The sequence below is a fragment of the Heterodontus francisci genome, chromosome 11, assembly GCF_036365525.1.
Source record: "Heterodontus francisci isolate sHetFra1 chromosome 11, sHetFra1.hap1, whole genome shotgun sequence".
Lineage (NCBI taxonomy): Eukaryota > Metazoa > Chordata > Chondrichthyes > Heterodontiformes > Heterodontidae > Heterodontus > Heterodontus francisci.
In genome coordinates this window covers 63,890,633-63,908,551 of record NC_090381.1, presented here as the reverse complement: position 1 = coordinate 63,908,551, position 17,919 = coordinate 63,890,633, and positions in this window count along the sequence as shown.

Here is a 17,919-nt window from a genome sequence, read left to right as displayed (position 1 = left end):
TGTCCCTTCTTGTCTCCAGCTACTTGCATTCCTTTCATTCTCCCACCTTCAATCCTTCTCGGGTTTGTGGGGATGATGGACAAAAGGTTTTGGTTTATTCACAAGCTCAAAATCATCAGCGATTTCCGTTTGATGGATATGGATTTACTTTTCCTTTTGACAAGAATTCCCTATAACTTTCAGGTATCTTATTCTCAACCCCTATAATCACTTTGGTTTTTTGTATCTGGTTTTACAGCTGCTGTCAATGCTATAGCCTGGTCTGCTGTATTGTCAGTCAGAGCCCCTTTTTCTGCATTAACTTTGTGTACCCCAACAAGTCCCATGGGTTTAACTCACAACTTCCAGCATTCTGAACGAAGATGTCCCACCTAGTGGCAATGATAACTCTTTGGCTTGCGGGCCTCACTTCTACCCTCAGCACCTTCTTTTCTGGCCTGAAGAGTCCCCTCCTGGGCATTCCTAGCAGTTCCTTCTTGTCCCCAACTACTTGCATTCCTTTCTTTCTCCCACCTTCTATCCTTCTCGGGTTTGTGGGGGTGATGGACAAAAGGTTTCGGCGTATTCACAAGCTCAAAATCATCAGCGATTTCTGCTGCTTATCTGGCTTTTAAAACTTTCTGGTTTTCTACATGAGTTCTCACTACTGGAGGGATTGAATTTTTAAAGTCTTCCAAGAGAATCAGTTTTCTAAGGTTCTCATACATCTTTACTGCTCATATCCAATGATCAAAATTAATTTGCTTTACCCTCTCAAATTTACATAAGTCTGACCAGCCAATCTCTGGAGGTTCTGAAACTTCTGATGGTAAACTTCAGGGACTAACTCATACTCAGTGAGAATAACCTTTTTTGCCATCTCATAATCTTCAGAAGCCTCTTCAGAAAACATAGCATAAACTTCATGAGCTCAGCCCATCAACCTACCTTGCATAAGCAGTATCCCGCTTTCCTTTGACCATTTTATTTGTTTGGCTATTTTTTCAAAAGAAATGAAAAATGCATCTACGTCCTTTTCCTCAAACTTAGCGAGAGCTTGTATAAATTTAAATAGCTTTTTGCTAGGTCCTGAGGTGGATTCAGATTCTTCCTGACCTGAATTTTCCCTGGAGTCCAGACTACCCTTTTGTCTTGGTTCCATCTCTCTTAATTTGAATTACCTTGCTTCTTTTTCACTTTCTCTCTGAAATGCTCTCTTTCTCCCTTTCCTCTTTTTCAAATTCAAGTTTTTTAATTGTCAATTCTTTCACAGCTTCAAGTTTTTTCAATTCTATTTGCTTTTTCTTTTTCCTGTTGAAGCCTAAGTTTTTCCATTTCTTGTTCCTGTCCAAGTTTTTTCAGTTGCAACTGAATTTTAGCCAATTCAACTGCATCACCCTCTGATTTACTATCTTCTTCTTCTTCTTCTTCCAATTTTAAATGTTGGGCTATTGCGTCAATTATCTCTGCTTTTTTAGCACATGATTTCAATTCTAACCCCAATTGATCTGCCAAATCTTTTAGTTTTATCGTGGTTAAAGTTTCCAAGCCACTGACGGATGCAGTTTCCTTTCCCAGAAAAGCTATGGCAACTGCTAATGCCATTCCAGTGGTGTAGACTCTATCCTATTACTCAAGAGACCTGGTTCTTTCTTTCTCTCTTTCAATTATTACTCCCCTCACAACTAATATTATTCACGTTGGATTTTGATCCCACAAGAGCCCCCAATTAATATGTTACGACCAAGGCAGGAGAAATGCACTGTTAATTCTGCCCCACTTCTCCACAGGTCACAGCATATCAATGAATTTTCCCACCCACTGAAGAATAGCCAATTAAACACTCTATTTGTCCCCCAGAATAAAGCACATCAACAAGGTTTCTTGAAACAACAACAACATTAACTATTTATTCGGAAAAAAAAGTCTTGACCACCGATGAGATAAATCTATATGTGAAAAGCTCCTTATTTCCCGAGCCCTCATGCACACACACATATATTTTTTTTTAAACGGTTAACTGGGGAAAAACGAGTTTTGGTTTATAGCTGTTTCTTAGGAATAGAAGGAATAATAAAATTAATCAGTTTGTTGCATTCTGGTAGGAAATCCTTCGATTGGGTGAGGTGTCCCAGCGTCGAATAGTCGGATGTCACCCAGGCGAGGTTGATGAACAGGCTGTGATGGGTAGGCGTTCAAGACAGTTCAGCTACAGCAGGCATCACATAGGTCTTTCAGCAGGGGTGTAGCAACATGTCTGCTTAGGACTCACAACAGCAGTCTCATAGTGGAAGCTTTCTTCAGGTTCTAGGATTTCCCAAAACATAGGAGGAAACAGGAACCACACTAGATGCAGGAATTCTTCAGAGACAGGAGGCAATAGGAATCTGCCACCTTTCAAATACAGGGTTGCTTTTCAAAAGATGCAAGTTTCCTTTACAATGGGAGGTCTTTTCTGGGTCTTCCACTTTCATCTCCAGGCAAGTCAGAAACCAAATTTCAAATGTCTCTTCTTTGTCCAACTCACTGTTTTTTTAAAGGGTCCAAAGTGAAAGTAAACCTTCCTGAGTCAATCACATGACCAGACACAATGTCTCCCCTGTCATTCAAAGTGTTGCTCTGAGGAGGTCAAAAACCCCTGGCTAGCTTCCTTGAAACTGTTTGCATTCCTATTATTGTGTACAAAATCAACATCCAAAAATTTCAACTATTTGCAGGTGTCCATGCCTACTGAAAATCCTTTTATCACTTTTTTAAAAACACACAGAATTCTAAGATTTTAGTACAAAACAAAATAAAAATATAAAATGCTGGAAATACTCAGCAGGTCAGGCAGCATCTGTGGAGAGCGAAACAGAGTTAATGTTTCAGGTCTGTGACCTTTCATCAGAACTGGGAAAAGTTAGAAATTTGATGGTTTTGAGCAAATAAAATGTGCTGTCAACCTTTTCATTGAGCTGATCTTTGAAGCAATGATTCTAATGTTTCAACAGGTGTGTAGGCTTCCTCCAATATAGTCCAGTGAGAGTATGATGTATCATGCTGGAGAATTGGAAGAGGCCTTTTAACTTTATGAACAGAGGATTCCAATGACATTCAGGAGGCTGAAGAGATTCAATGGTTTCCTGCTGCTAGAACTATTTATTAGCAGCTGAATTGCAAGTACTTGAACTGATGAATCCCTGACCCCCAGCATTAACAGATGTTTCCAAACATCTGCCCGAGTCCTTCCACGCATACAAGCAACTACTGCCTAACTGCCAAAAGAGACATTCATATTCTGTCACATTTCAAAGTCCAAACTCTTTACAGGAACACTCTACATACATTGCTAATGAATTGCCTCTTTGTTTATTGTCTTATACACCAACTGGCTACTTTTGCTGTACAATTGGTTGCTCACTGCAGTGCTATGCTACCTCCTTTGGTGAGTCTATGAGATGCTTCCCCAGTGGTTGGAGCAAGGGAGGTGGCAGGCTGTTAAATGCTAGTCAATGACTTCTGAGATGGTAGTGGCTGTAAACTCTGTGAACATGAGCTTGGGAGTACTCTGCTGCAGACTGCTGTAATTCTGCAGTTACTAGGGCGCTAGTGGGGGCAGGGGGGTTGCGGTTGTGGTGAGCATACTTGACTACAGATGTGTTGTCAACCTGAGAGAGAGCAAATCTCCCATCCCCATTTCATGACTGCTCCCTGCCACTGCTATTGGGCTTTGGCTCAACATATCCACGAATTGCCACTGAGCTAATTAAGGCCCCTCCCAGCCAGTTTGAGGTGGAGGAGATGGTTGAGCCATGGGCCTGCGTAGCATAGTATGAACATTCTTGAGAGATTCTTTTACTTGCAAGTTGACATGCTTGCCTCTGAGTTGATGCTTGGTAGGATAATGTTGAGTGACCATGAATGTTGACCACAGCTTTCTGCTTCACTGTGTCTGGTAAACACATCTCAATCCCCTGTTGGAGCAAGGGAAAGATCTCATGATATATTTAGTGAGCATATTGGCAAACAAGGGCTTTATTGTTTCTCAGGCATGCTACATTTGAGATTACTTTGCAAATTAGGTCACATTTCAGTTCATTAGAAGCATCCTAATTCATAAGTTCGTATGTATGTTCATATGCACAGTATGCGAAAGTGGTCCTTTAAGCTGGACACAAAAAGAAGTGTTTACTGGAGCCTGAAATAAAATGAGCCATGCGATGCCTTAAACAAATGGTGTAGCAGTACGAATTTCCCACCTCAGTGGGCATGCTGACTATCGGAGGTGCATTTTGTACTTGCTGCTGCCCCTTGCCATGCAAATGGAGAGGTACCTGGGAAAATAGGATAGGTTCCCCTTTGACTTGGGTTGGCAGCTGAGAAACTCACCACATCCACCACCCATTGGTTGATAGTGTCAACTTGTTTGGGTCTTTGTGCTGGGAATCAAAATTGTGCAGTCCACCATGGAGCAAGTGGTCAGCTTAGTGAACACTGAAATGAGGCCCACAGTGAAGGAGCAGCTGTTGGTAGCTTTGACAGCTTCAGTGGGAACTCAGACTGTTTCCAACTTGGTTCTGGGTTTGAGCATCTTTTCTGGCTTTCAACACATGAAGTAGAGAGTAGGTAGAAGCATTGAAATAGTTGCATCATTCCTGCACTCTGTTCTCATGTGGATCAATGAGAGTGACAGTGACACCATGAGAGAGGCACTCGATCCTGTCTATGGATGATAACACATCTGCTCCCTGGCCTCTCAGATAGTGCCCTTGTTGGCTCCAGACAGCCAGCTGGGCCACACTATCCTGGCTGAGACCAATGAGATTTACAGAGGACTGGACTTCTTCACAGAATGGAACAATCCTTAGGGATTCCCATGATGTTGCCCAGATCTAGTTGTGTTGCTGGGAACAAGATCTGAAGTCTAAGCAGCTGGCCCCATACTATCCAGAGGATTTGTACCATCTAATCATGACAATTGCAACTGTGTCCAAATATTTAAGAGGAACAGAATAGATAAAGATGCCAAGTTCTGTTTTATTCTTTTTGACAGCAGAATCCACAGAGTGGCTTGTTATTATAAGTCCAAGAGAATTCTTACACAAAACTATAAAGATGAATTCACCACAGGGAGCAAGACCAGCAGGTAAGCTCAGGATTTAGCAGCGAGCATACAGAAGACAGTTGTTATAATACCAACTCAAGAGCAAAGTACTGCGAATGCTGGAAATCTGAAATAAAAACAGAAAATGCTGGAAATACTCAGCAGATCTGGCAGAGTATCTGGAGAGAGAAAGAGTTAATGGGAGTGAATTTAACTAATCGAAAACTCCCCACTTGCACAGTATCAAAACTGGAACCAGCATTTCAGGTCATCAGAACTGGGAGTGCTTAAAGATGTAACAGTTTTTAAGCCAGGCAGGGAAAGTGGGCGAGGGGAGGACAGAACAAAAGGAAGACAAATGGAAATCCTGTCAGAGAGAAGTGGAGAACTTCTTAAAGGTGGGCATTCTTGGAAGAGAAGTGGCGATGAATTAAACACTGATACAAGAACAAAGTACTGTGGGTGCTGGAAATCAAATAAAAACAGCAAGTACTGGAAACTATTACATTTACATGGAGGGAATGGGGCAAGGGGGTGGAGGGAGGGCAGGGAAGTTTTGTGTGCTGGATACCTGGAATAAAGGATTTCCCTCAGGTCCTGCCTAATTTAATGGCAAGACTGATTGATATTGTTGGAATTTGGGGTAACCCTTTATCCCGTTTTCCCAAATGTTGAAATGATTCTAAGTGATAACCCTTATTGGTGACAGTGGTTATATTTTATTCAGTATAATTAAGACTTGACATGCTAATGTCTGAACAGCAATATCAAAGTGCAGCAGCATCACCATTACATTCTGGATAGAAGCATGATCTCCACGTAATCACTCCCTGGTCGCACCAGTCAATGTGGCACGTACAAGCGTGGTCCCTCTCAACCCCATTCCTCTGTGAGGGTTGTCTGACGAAAGGTTGCAGACCTGTAATGTTAACTCTGTTTTTTTCTCTCCACAGATGCTGCCTGACGTGCTGAGTATTTCCAGCATTTTCTGTTTTTTGTTTCAGATTTCCAGCATCTGCTGTATTTTGCTTTTGTTTCAGGGAATCCTGTATGCTTGCTAAAAGAACAGCTTTCTCACTAGGTAAGGCCACTGCTTTTTAGTGACTGAACAGAACAAATTCTGTTCAATTACAAGGGGATCCAGAATTTTTCCTGGTGCTTTAAAGATCATGTTCTGCTATTTCATCGATGTTTCTGAGAAATGAAAACCACCTTTTTGGCAGTTATTTGCTTTTGCTGAGCAAGAACACCCAATTCAAATGATAGCACTACTAAGATAATGATGCTCTTGTTGAATCATATAACTAGTTGGTCAATATGAGGCAGGCAAACTGTCAGTCATTTCCATTGTATGATTGTCAATTATACTTTTATTAACCTAGAACATAACTGCATGATAATGATGCCTTAAGACTCAGCAGAATTTTATTGTAAAGTACTATGAATGTAAAATACTTCCACTAGATGAATCACATAGTTTATGAAAAACAGCAATTAGGTTTCTAAGTACAATCTCCACCACTTACACTATCCATACTTATCATGTTAAAAAGGGAGCCACTTCTATCAGACAAATGGCGCTAGCCATTTACCATAACTACTGAAGTCAATTACAAAGGCGCCACTTAAAACGCATTAAGCACACCTGATATTTCGGGCAGCGGTGGATCATTTATTGTCTGTTATATATATGCATCCCACATAAGTCAGAATTGTTGTTACCTTTTGAGATTCTACTACAGGTGAATAATGTCATGAAAATTATTTCGAATTGTGAGCAGCAGAGGACCTGGGAGCATTGGGTTTCTCTATTGCTTATAGCTGTCCAATTAAAATTAACACCATAAATCCTTTATGTCTTATTTTCTAGAGGACAATTTCACTTAAAGTAACAGCCATTTCCAAATCTGGACTCATCCAAATTTAATATTTTCCCTCTTATTTAAGTCATTATTGTTACTGTAACTCATAATACCAATCAGCTCAATGGAGACTTTAAACATTGTAAATATAAACACTGCCTGTATCTTCAAAATGTTACTAACAGAAACAAAATTCTGTTCCATTAACAAAAATATTTTAACTGTTAAGAAAGTGGTTTATAACACTGAGGAAACTCTTGAATATTGAATTATCTAAGAACACAAATTCTTCTAGAAAAGTTTTGACTTCTCGGTCAAATACTCATGTACAAGAATTCTCGTTGAAGTTTTACCATCTTCTTACAGCAGGTAAATGATGTTTACACCAGCATGCTTGCTACAAGTGGTGACAACTGTGCTCCCATTTACAACATTGTTAATATGAAGCCACATATTTTGTTCATTACAGCATGCTAAATAGTGAATAGACACTGGATAGTAATGAGGAGTGGGAAACTTATTTCATTTTGCGCTTCCATCCCAAGAGGCACTGAAACTTTCTTAATGCCTCTACTAATGCTTCGGCTGAGATTTGCTAATTCAGGACAGATTAAGATTGAAGCTTTTCCAGTCCAAATGGATCAATATCACACTTGGTGCATTTCCTCATCAAGCCATTGGGGAAAAGTAATTTTTTTTTATTCATTCATGGGATGTGGACATCTCAGGTAAGGCCACTATTTATTGCCCATCCCTAATTGCCTTTGAGAAGGTGGTGGTGAGCCACCTTCTTGAACCACTGCAGTCCATGTGGTGCAGGTACACCCACAGTACTATTAAGGAAGGAGTTCCAGGATTTTGATGCAGTGACGGTGAAGGAAAAGCGATATATTTCCAAGTCAGGATGGTGTGTGACTTGGAGAGGAACTTGCATGTGGTGGTGTTCCCATGCACCTGCTACCCTTGTTCTTCTAGGTGGTAGAGGTCACGGGTTTAGAAGGTGCTGTCAAAGGAGCATCGGCGTGTTGCTGCTATGCATCTTGTAGATGGTATACTGCTGCTACTGTGTGCTGGTGGTAGAGGGAATGAATATTTAAGGTGTTGGATTGGGTGCCAATCAAGTGTGTAGCTTTGTCCTGAATGGTGTCGAGCTTCTGTAGTGTTGTTGGAGCTGCACTCATCCAGGCAAGTGGACAGTATTCCATCACACTCCTGACTTGTGCCTTGTAGATGGTGGATAGGCTTTGGGGAGTCAGGAGGAATGTTATCTAAATCTTGCTGCATGCAGGCACAGACTTCTTCAGTATCTGCAGAGTTGCGAATGGAACAGAAAGTGTGCAATCATCAGTGAACATTCCCACTTTTGATGAAGCAGCTGAAGATGGTTGGGTCTAGGACACTACCTTGAGGAGGTCCTGCAGTTATGTCTTGGGGCAGAGATGATAGGCCTCCAACAACCACAGCCATCTTCCTTTATGCTCGGTATGACTCCAGCCAGCAGAGAGTTTTCCCCCAATTCCCATTGACTTCAGTTTAAAAAAAGAAAAGCTTGCATTTGAATAGCACCTTTCCCAACCACTGGACATCTCAAAGCACTTTACAGCCAATTAAGTACTTTTGAAGTGTAGCCACTCTTGTAAGAAACACGGCAGCCAACTTGCGCACAGCAAGCTCCCACAAACAACAATGTGATAATGACTAGATAATCCCTTTTTGTGATGTTGATTGAGGGATAAATATTGGCCTGGACACCAGGGATAACTCCCCTGCTCTTCTTTGAAATAGTGCTATGGGACTTTAATGTCCACTTGAGAGGGCAGACAGGGTCCTGGTTTAACGTCTCATCCAAAAGACAGCAGCTCTGACAGTGCAGCACTCCCTCAGTATTGCATTAAAGTGTCAGTCTTAATTTTTGTGCTCAAGTCGTGGAATGTTCTAAAGTATCTCAACTTTTGTTTGATTAGTGAATGCTTTTTCACTGGAGTGGGTGCCTGTACCTTGAACAATAATGAAAGGTGAGCTATTAAGAACGTTCCACAATTTGCTTGTTCTAAAGTGAATTTTCTCTATCCATGTATCATTTTGGGGAGGCATGACACAGATATTTCCTCAAAGTGGAGGAAAAGGTTGAGCGATTGTCATCCCAGGCTGCTGCTATATCCTTTCTAGAGGCAAACCATTGCCCACTACAGTGTATGCTAGGATATACTGTATTGTGTGGGGACCTGAAGTGAAGAATAAGAACAGCTACAAAATATTTTTAAGTTTGCTACATTGTAACTTTTGAGTCTGCCGTCTGGATCTAATCTGGTGTTGAGTCCACGTCACTCTCATGTATACAATGTGGTGTAGTTAAATCTAAATTGGTTTCTTTTTGCGTGGAACTAGATCAAATGCCTTTTGGGAGTCAAAGCACACAATGTCATACGGTTTACCACAGTTGACTTGGATTGTCACTTCCTCAATCAAAGAGGTTGGCCAGACAGTTATCTCACTTGTCTAAAGCCACGATGATTACTGTTTGCAAGGCTGTTGTTGCACAGATAATCTTTAATGGCTAGCAGATGCCCTAGCCAATATTTACCCCTCAGTCAATATCACTAAAACAAATTATCTGGTCATTATTTCATTGCAGCTTGTGGAACCTTTCTAATTGGCTGCTACATTTCCTACGTTACAATGTTGACTACACTACAAAAGTATTTCATTGTCTATAAAGTGCTTTGGGACTTCCTGAGGTCATGAAAGGAGCTATATAAATAATCTTTCTTTCTTTAACAATTTCAGCGTCCAAGCATTTGGATGCCTTTAACTCCTTTTGTACTTGTGAGAACTCTCCGGAGGAGCAGCCATGCTGGACAACCAGTCTTATTATGTCTGCAAGGTTACTCTGACTTCACCTTCCATAAGCATAGATACAAAAATAAGATATTAAAAGGAATATTTTATGCAGAGAGGAGCTAGCACTGTTTTAATCTCAATGATGTCACACATAAATGATACAATTGCATTTATTGTGGATTGGATTCCTTTGCAACATGGATTATATCATTTCATCACATGGATGCTTTTGTTCAGGCTAATAGAGTAATCAGAACAAATATAAGTTCCCCTTCTCTCCCTCCCCGCTACTCCCAAGAATAAAGGTACCATAAATAGATAACAAATAGCCTGTTTAAACTAAAATCTCTTTTGAGTAAGCTTAAATCAAAATTTGGTTGTTACTGTCATTGATCATTGTTCACAGAAGGCTTCAAGCAAACTGATGGACAGGGTATGTTTGTGCTTCATGGATAACCAGAAACACATTGGGGATTAAAATCTGGCTGCAAACTGGACAAGAATGGAAAATAAACACATTGGCACATAATATATTAAGAAGGGATAGAGGAGACAAGAGGCAGAGGCAGAGTGACAATATTGGTAAAAGAGGGATTACATGCAACAAAGAGAGTTGATACAGAGACAGTCAATATGATTGGAGCTCAAACATAACGAAGGACTTGTTAATACTGACCTCCAAACTATGGGAAGTAAAAGGAAAAGAATTCTGAAATCAGATTAGCGAGATGGGTAAGAATAGCAAAATGATGTGCTCTGCAAAATTTTAATTAGCCTCTTATCAATCAGAACAGAGCAGGAGTAAATGGGGAAAGGGAATGGAATTCCTAAAATGTATGCATATAGGACTCTGTGCTCAAGCAGAATGCTAATTGGCCTGTATGGGTGCAGGTGTTTCCAGATATCCTTATGAGTAATTGAATATATCAAGTAGAGGAGCTAATTGTGGGTGAGCACCTTGGCAGTAGTGACTACAATATATGTTTTAAGATTCTTTAAGATGGAAAGGGAAAAAGTCAGTACAAAATCTAGAACAGATTGAATTAAGGAAAATGTTAGAAAGATGAGGAGTGCTATGTATTTCCAAGTCTGGATGGTGTGTGGCTTGGAGGGGAACTTGCAGGTGGTGGTGTTCCCATGCATCTGCTGCCCTTGTCCTTAATGGTGGAAAAGGAGGCGGGTTTGGAAAGTGCTGTTGAAGGAGGCATGGTGAGTTGCTGCAGTGCATCTTGCAGATGGTACACACTGCTGCCACTGTGTATCGGTGGTGGAGGGAGTGAATGTTTAAGGTGGTTGATTGGGTGGTGATTAAGTGGGCTGCTTTGTCCTGAATGGTGTCAAGCTTCTGTAGTGTTGTTGGAACTGCACTCATCCAGGCAAGTGGAGAGTATTCCATCACACTCTTGACTTGTGCCTTGTAGATGGTGGACAGGCTTTGGGGAGTCAGGAGGTGGGTTACTCACCACAGAATTCCCAGCCTCTGACCTGCCCTTGTATTTGTCACAGTATTTATGTGGCTGCTCCAGTTCAGTTTCTGGTCAATGGTAACCCCCAGGATGTTGATAGTGGGGGATTCAGGGATGGTAATGCTGTTGAATGTCAAGGGGAGATGGTTAGATTCTCTTTTGTTTGAGATGGTCATTGCCTGGCACATGTGTGGTGAAAATGTTACTTGCTACTTATCAGCCTAAGCCTGAATCTTGTCCAGGTCTTGCTGAATATGGACATGGACTGCTTCAGTATCTGAGGAGTTACGAAAGGTACTGAACATTGTGCAATCATCAGCGAAAGTTCCCACTCTGACCTTATGATGGTGGGGAGGTCATTGATGAAGCAGCTGAAGATGGTTGGGCCTAGGACACTACCCTGAGAACTCCTGCAGCAATGTCCTGGAGCTGAGATGATTGACCTTCAACAACCACGACCATCTTCCTTTGTGCTAGGTATGACTCCAACCAGTGGAGAGTTTTTCCACTGATTCCCATTGACTTCATTTGGCTAGGGTTCCTAGATGCCACATCCGTTTAAATCCTTACTTGATATCAAGGGCAATCACTCTCACCTCACCTCTTGTGTTCAGCTCTTTTGTCCATGTTTGGACCACAGCTGTAATGAGGTCAGGAGCCAAGTCACCCTGACCTTAGTATTAGGTTCCACAGAAAAGGATGGATATTGAACCATTAGGTAAAGTACATTGCTGATTTACTAAGATACTACATGGTATAAAGAAATGTAAATTATAATAAAGAAACTCGAAAAATTGTGGTTTTGATTGTTAGAACATTGCAGATTATGGGGTGATATAATAAAAATGTTAAAAATCATGAAAGGATCAGATAGAGTGGATAGAAACAGACTTCAGTAATTCAGGGGACTGAAATGAGGGGTCATAGCTACAAGATTAAAATGAATGAGATTTCGAACAGAGAGCAAGAGAAACATCTTTGCAGAGAGTTCTGAGGCGGTGGAATTTACTTCCAGGGTTTGTTGTTGAGGTAGAAAGTAAATCAACATTCAAGATCAGATTGTTTGGGGGAATGGTGCCACATTTCACCCCGAGTTGAGCTTCCGATCTCATATTCGCATCATCACTAAGACCATTTATTTCCACCTCTGTAACATCGCCCGACTTCACCCCTGTCTCAGGTCATCTGCTGTTGAAACGCTCATACATGCCTTGGCTACTTCTAGACTTGACTATTCCAATGCACTCCTGGCTTTTCTCCCACATTCTACCCTCTGTAAACTTGAGGTCATCCAAAACTCTGCTGCCCATGTCTTAATTTGCACCAAGTCCCATTCAGCTACCCTGTGCTCGTTGGCTTACATTGACTCCCAGTCAAGCAATGTTTTGATTTTAAAATTCTCATCCTTGTTTTCAAATTTCTCCATGGCCTTTTCCCTCCCTATCTCTGTAAACTTCTGCAGCCCCACAACCCTCCAAGATAACCATGTTCCTCTAATTTTGCCTCTTAATCACACCACCATTGGTGGCCATGCTTCAGTTGCCCGGATCCCGAGCTCTGGAATACCCTCCCTACACTTCTCTGCCTCTCTCTCACTTTCCTCTTTTAAGACACTCCTTAAAACCTACCTCTTTGACTTTGCTTTTGATGATCTGACTTAATATGTGGCTCGGTGTCATATTTTGTTTTATAATTGTTCGTGTGAAGCACCTTGGGACATTTTATTAGGCTAAAGATGCTATATAAATATAAGTCGTTGTTGTTGAATGAAAAAAAGGGAATAAAGGACTTCTCATTACAGAGATGAGATTAAGTCTATTTGCTTATGTGGAGGGCAAATTTTGACATGGACTGTATGGGCCAAAATGGTCTGCTTCCATGTTGAAGTCTTGATGTATTTCTATAAAACAGTGGCAAGCAATCGCAAAATCTTTGCCCTGTGATCCTATGCATTCTGAACCTGTGGACTGTAGATCTTGCTGGGGTCAGAAAAAGTCTCACCAGAAGGTCCTTTGACGCACCGAGCCATCAAAGTAAAGAGCCTGAAGTTAAGCAGAAATTGAGGAGCAGCTCCTTCAGGTCATGTAGGAATGGCTGCAATCACTGGCATTATAAGTGGAACATGGTTTGCTCCTAGCTGCAGAATGGGCAGGTGGCCAAGACATCAGAAAAGAGGCTCAAATATTGATTCAAGGCCGCTGTACCATGCAACAATTTCCATCCCAATCCCCAGTGGTAATTATTGTGCTTAAACATTGCTGGAAATCAATGCTGGTAGCATTTTTATGGAGGTTATTTCCCCATGCACCAGAAAGTGTTGGTTTATAATTATAGGACTGGGTATTAAGGGAAGGATTGAATTCAGTCCTTGCAGCCTTGAAATGCATTATGTATACATAAAGAAGAGTCTTTGTATAGTAAATGATTCATACATGCCAAGCATTTGTGTTTTGTGTCTTTGGCTGGTTTGATTCCTGTTTATTCTGTATGCACAGACAGAGCAAACCATGCAAAAAAGTGTTTGCATGTATGCAACTTCCAGCTCAATCTATTGACAAGAAAAGCCTTCGGCCAATTTCATACGACACATTGACTCAAGAGCTTTTTGAAACTCTGAGGCTGTCTTTATAATAAAAAAGTAACTAGCCTGATAACTGTAAAACTAGATGCAACAAATGAGAACCAACAGATTTAACCAAACTTCATTCTCCTGTTTAATGAGAAAAGTCCACGACTTGCAAGTAATTCAAAGGAGGCAGTACAGCACCGCCAATTAGCTCTCGGAGAAATGAGTGGTGCGTTTTGATCTCTGACCGAAATACAATGCTCATAATTTTTAAGGATAGGAAGGTGAGGAAAAAAGGCAAAAATAAAAGGTGACGGGGAGGTCAGAAGAGTCCGCTTAGAATCACAGGAGAAAGCTAAATTATGACAGAAGGCCAAAAACAATCTAAAGTGCTGGAGAAATAAAAGGAGATTGTGGGTGGAGTGAAATTTGAAGTGGAGCAGGAGGGAAGATTGATGCATGTGATTTGGTATGAAAAAGGCCTCAAGAAGCTGTTGATGACAGAAGAAGGGAAAAAAAACACTGTGAAATAAAAAAAGATCAATTGAATGAGGCAACAACAACATGCATTCATATAACGTGTTTAACATAGTAAAATGTCTCAAGGTACTTCACAGGAACATTATCAAATAATGAGCCACATAAGGAGATATTAGGACAGATGACCAAAAGCTTGGTCAAAGAGGTAGGTTTTTAGCAGTGTCTTAAAGCAAGAGCAAGAGGCTGAGAAACAGAGGTCTAAGTAAGAAATTCCAGAGTTTAGCGCCTAGGCAGCTGAAGTTACAGCTGCCAATGGTGGGTCGATTAATGCACAGGAGGCCAGAATAGGAGGACCACAGAGATTTTGTTTATCCCAATATCTAAATGAAGGAAACTTTAGCTCATCCAATACTGGATGTTGGGCAAGCAGCATGCCAAATCAGAGACAGTGGAGGGGTTGAGAAGTTGGATGTCATCAGCAACATGTGGAACCTGACATTGTATTATCAGATTGTTGCAGGGGTAGCATGTAGATGAGAAATAGTAGGGGACTAAGGGTAAATCCAAGGTAGTGGTGCAGGAAGAAAAGCCATTTTAGGTTATTCTCTAGATAGGAATGGGACAAGGTGAGGGCAGTCCCATCCAGCAGAACAATGGAGGAAAGATGTTGAAGGAGCATGGTGTGGTTAACCATGTCAAAGACAGCAGACAGGTCAAAAAGAATGAAGAACAATTGCTTTCCATGCTCACATAGAATATCATTAGTGACTTTGATAAAGACTGTTTCAGTGCTATGAGAGGGGTAGAAATCTGATTGTGGGGATTCAAATATGGATTTGCAGGAAAGATGGGCATGGATTTATGAGATGACAACATGTTTAAGAGCAACATTTGGAGAGGAAAAGGAAGTTGGAGATGGGGTTGTAATTTGTAAGAATAGAGGGTTCTAGGATGGGTTTTTTGAGAAGAGGGGTGATGATAGCTGATTTGAAGAGGAGGTAAACCATTGACAATATCAACTATGATGAGGGGCATGAAGGGAAGTTGGGTAGTCAGCAGTTGTTGGGAATAGGGTTGTGGAAGCGGGAAGTGGATAAAATGAGCTTGGAGAGGGCATGAGGGGAGATAGAAGAGAAACTGAAGAAAGAGTTGAGCTCAGGACTGGGGGGCAGGGGGTGGGGGGGGGGGGGTGGGGGGGGGGGACCTTAGATAAAGTTTGGCTTGGTGGGCTGGGGAAGGGAGGGAAGCGGCTGAAGCAGTTGAATAAACAGTCTCAAGCTTAGTGACTAAGAATTCGATGAGCTTCTTGCATTTGTTGTTGGAGGTGCGAGTATGGGGGTAGAGGAGAGCGGTTTAAGAAGATGGTTTGTAGATAAGCTGAGGGTTTTCTTTGCATTCCAGGATGATCCTGGAATAGTGGGAAGGTTTAGCAGAGGCGAGTAGGACCCAGATCTGATGATGAATAATCAAATGAGTTGTCTGCTAATAAATATTCAAGTCTGCGTCCCTTGGGGCAGAGATGCCAGCCGTAAGAGAGTATCGATCAGGGTGAGAGAGAGAGAGAGCAACAGCACAAAGTCCTCCACCCCCATCCCAGTTTGGTTGCTGACTCTAGATAGATACTTTCCTGAATCACATGATCACCCACCTCCAACTGCCCCACGCATACATACGAACATACGAAATAGGAGCAGGGGTAGGCTACTCGGCCCCTCAAGCCTGCTCTGCCATTCTATAAGATCATGGCTGATCTGTTGTGGACACAACTCCACTTTCCTGCCTACTCCCGAAACCCTTTGACTCCCTTGTTTGTCAAGAATCTGTCTACCTCTGCCTTAAAAACATTCAATGACCCTGCCTCCACCGCTCTCCAGGAAAGAAAGATCCACAGACTCATGACCCTCTGAGAGAAAAAATACCTTCTCATGTTATGACCCTGTAGTTTTTTTGGGGGGAAGAATGCGGTGTGCCTTTAAGGCTAGAAAGGGAGCAGTACCGCTTTAAGGCAGCAAGCTGCAAAGACTGAGTCAAAGAATGCATTCGTGTTGTCCAGGATACAACCATTCAGGACCGTAGACCGAGAGATACATTGTTGCAATTTAATTTTGAACTGGCTTATAGTGGAAACGGACTGTCCTAACTCAGAGAAACAGACAGACAGCTGTGCGTCCGCAGCTGAAAGGAGCACTCTCAGCCCATTTAAACTGAAGGAAGAGAATTTAGTCTGTTTATTTGTTATTCTCTCTCAAAATTCTATAAAGTCAAGCCAAAATAGAGATCTCTGATAATTTAAACTGAAGGAAGGGAAGTTAGACTGTGACAATCTTTTATCTCTCAAAAAAATTCTAAAGCCAAATTGATTAATTAAAAAGTGTTTGCAAGTTGTTAATTGTTGAAATTCATCGCTCAAGAAGGAGCATCAATTCCAACTTCTGAATTAGACTACGGACTGTTCTACTGTTGAAGAACCTTTTATCCCCCCATCGGACAGCTGTGAGGACTTCAAGCAACCTTGGATTGTTCCACATCCGACAGGAGCGTAAATCTGCAAGGACTCTACTTTTTTTTCTATTTTAAATGTTTTTTCTATCTTAGTAGTCTTTAAGAATTTAGTTTTTCTAATTAAACAGTTAATTTATTGAGTTAAAGACACCTGGTTTGGTTAGCCTCATTCAGGGGTTAATAGATGGTACAATTTGGCTGGGTCTTTCTTTAATTTGGAAAGTTTAAAATGATATGTTAGGCGATCTGTGGAGGGACAAGATTGAATTAATGGTGCGTTTCTCCTACCACAATCAGAATTGTATATCTTGATTGAGGGCTTTGACAGGAGCAGTCGGTCATAACACTCATCCCTGTCTTAAATAGGAGACCCCTTATTTTTAAACTGTGACCCCCAGTTTTAGTCTCTCCCACAAGGGGAAACATCCTTTCAACATCCACCCTGCCAAGTCTCCTCAGGATCTTAAATGTTACAATAAGATCATCTCTCATCCTTCTAAACTCCAATGAATACAGACCCAACCTGTCCAACCTTTCCTCATAAGATAACCCTCTCGTCCCAGGAATCAGTCAATTGAATCTTCTCTGAACTGCTTCCAATGCAATTATATCCTTTCTGAAGTAAGCAGACCTAAACTTTACACAATACTCTAGATGTGGTCTCACCAATGCCCTACACAATGTAGCAAAACATCTCTACTTTTATATTCCATTACCCTTGCAATAAACGACAACATTGCATTTGGCTTCTTAATCACTCTCTGTACCTGCATACTAACGTTTTGTGTTTCGTGTACTTGGACACCCAGATCCCTCTGCATATCAGAGTTCTGCAATTTCTCTCCATTTAATATGTCATTTTTCCATTTTCTTGCCAAAGTAGACATGTTCACACTTTCCCACATTATACTCCATCTGCCAAATATTTGCCCACTCTATATCCCTATGCAAACTCCTTATGTCCTCTTCACAACTTACTCGACTACCTATCTTTATGTCATCAGCAAATTTAACAACCATACATTCTGTCCCTTCAGCCAAGTTATTGATATAGATTATAAATAGTTGAGGTCCCAGCACTGATCCCTGTGGCATTCCACGAGTTACAGCTTGCCAACCTGAAAAAGAGCCATTTAT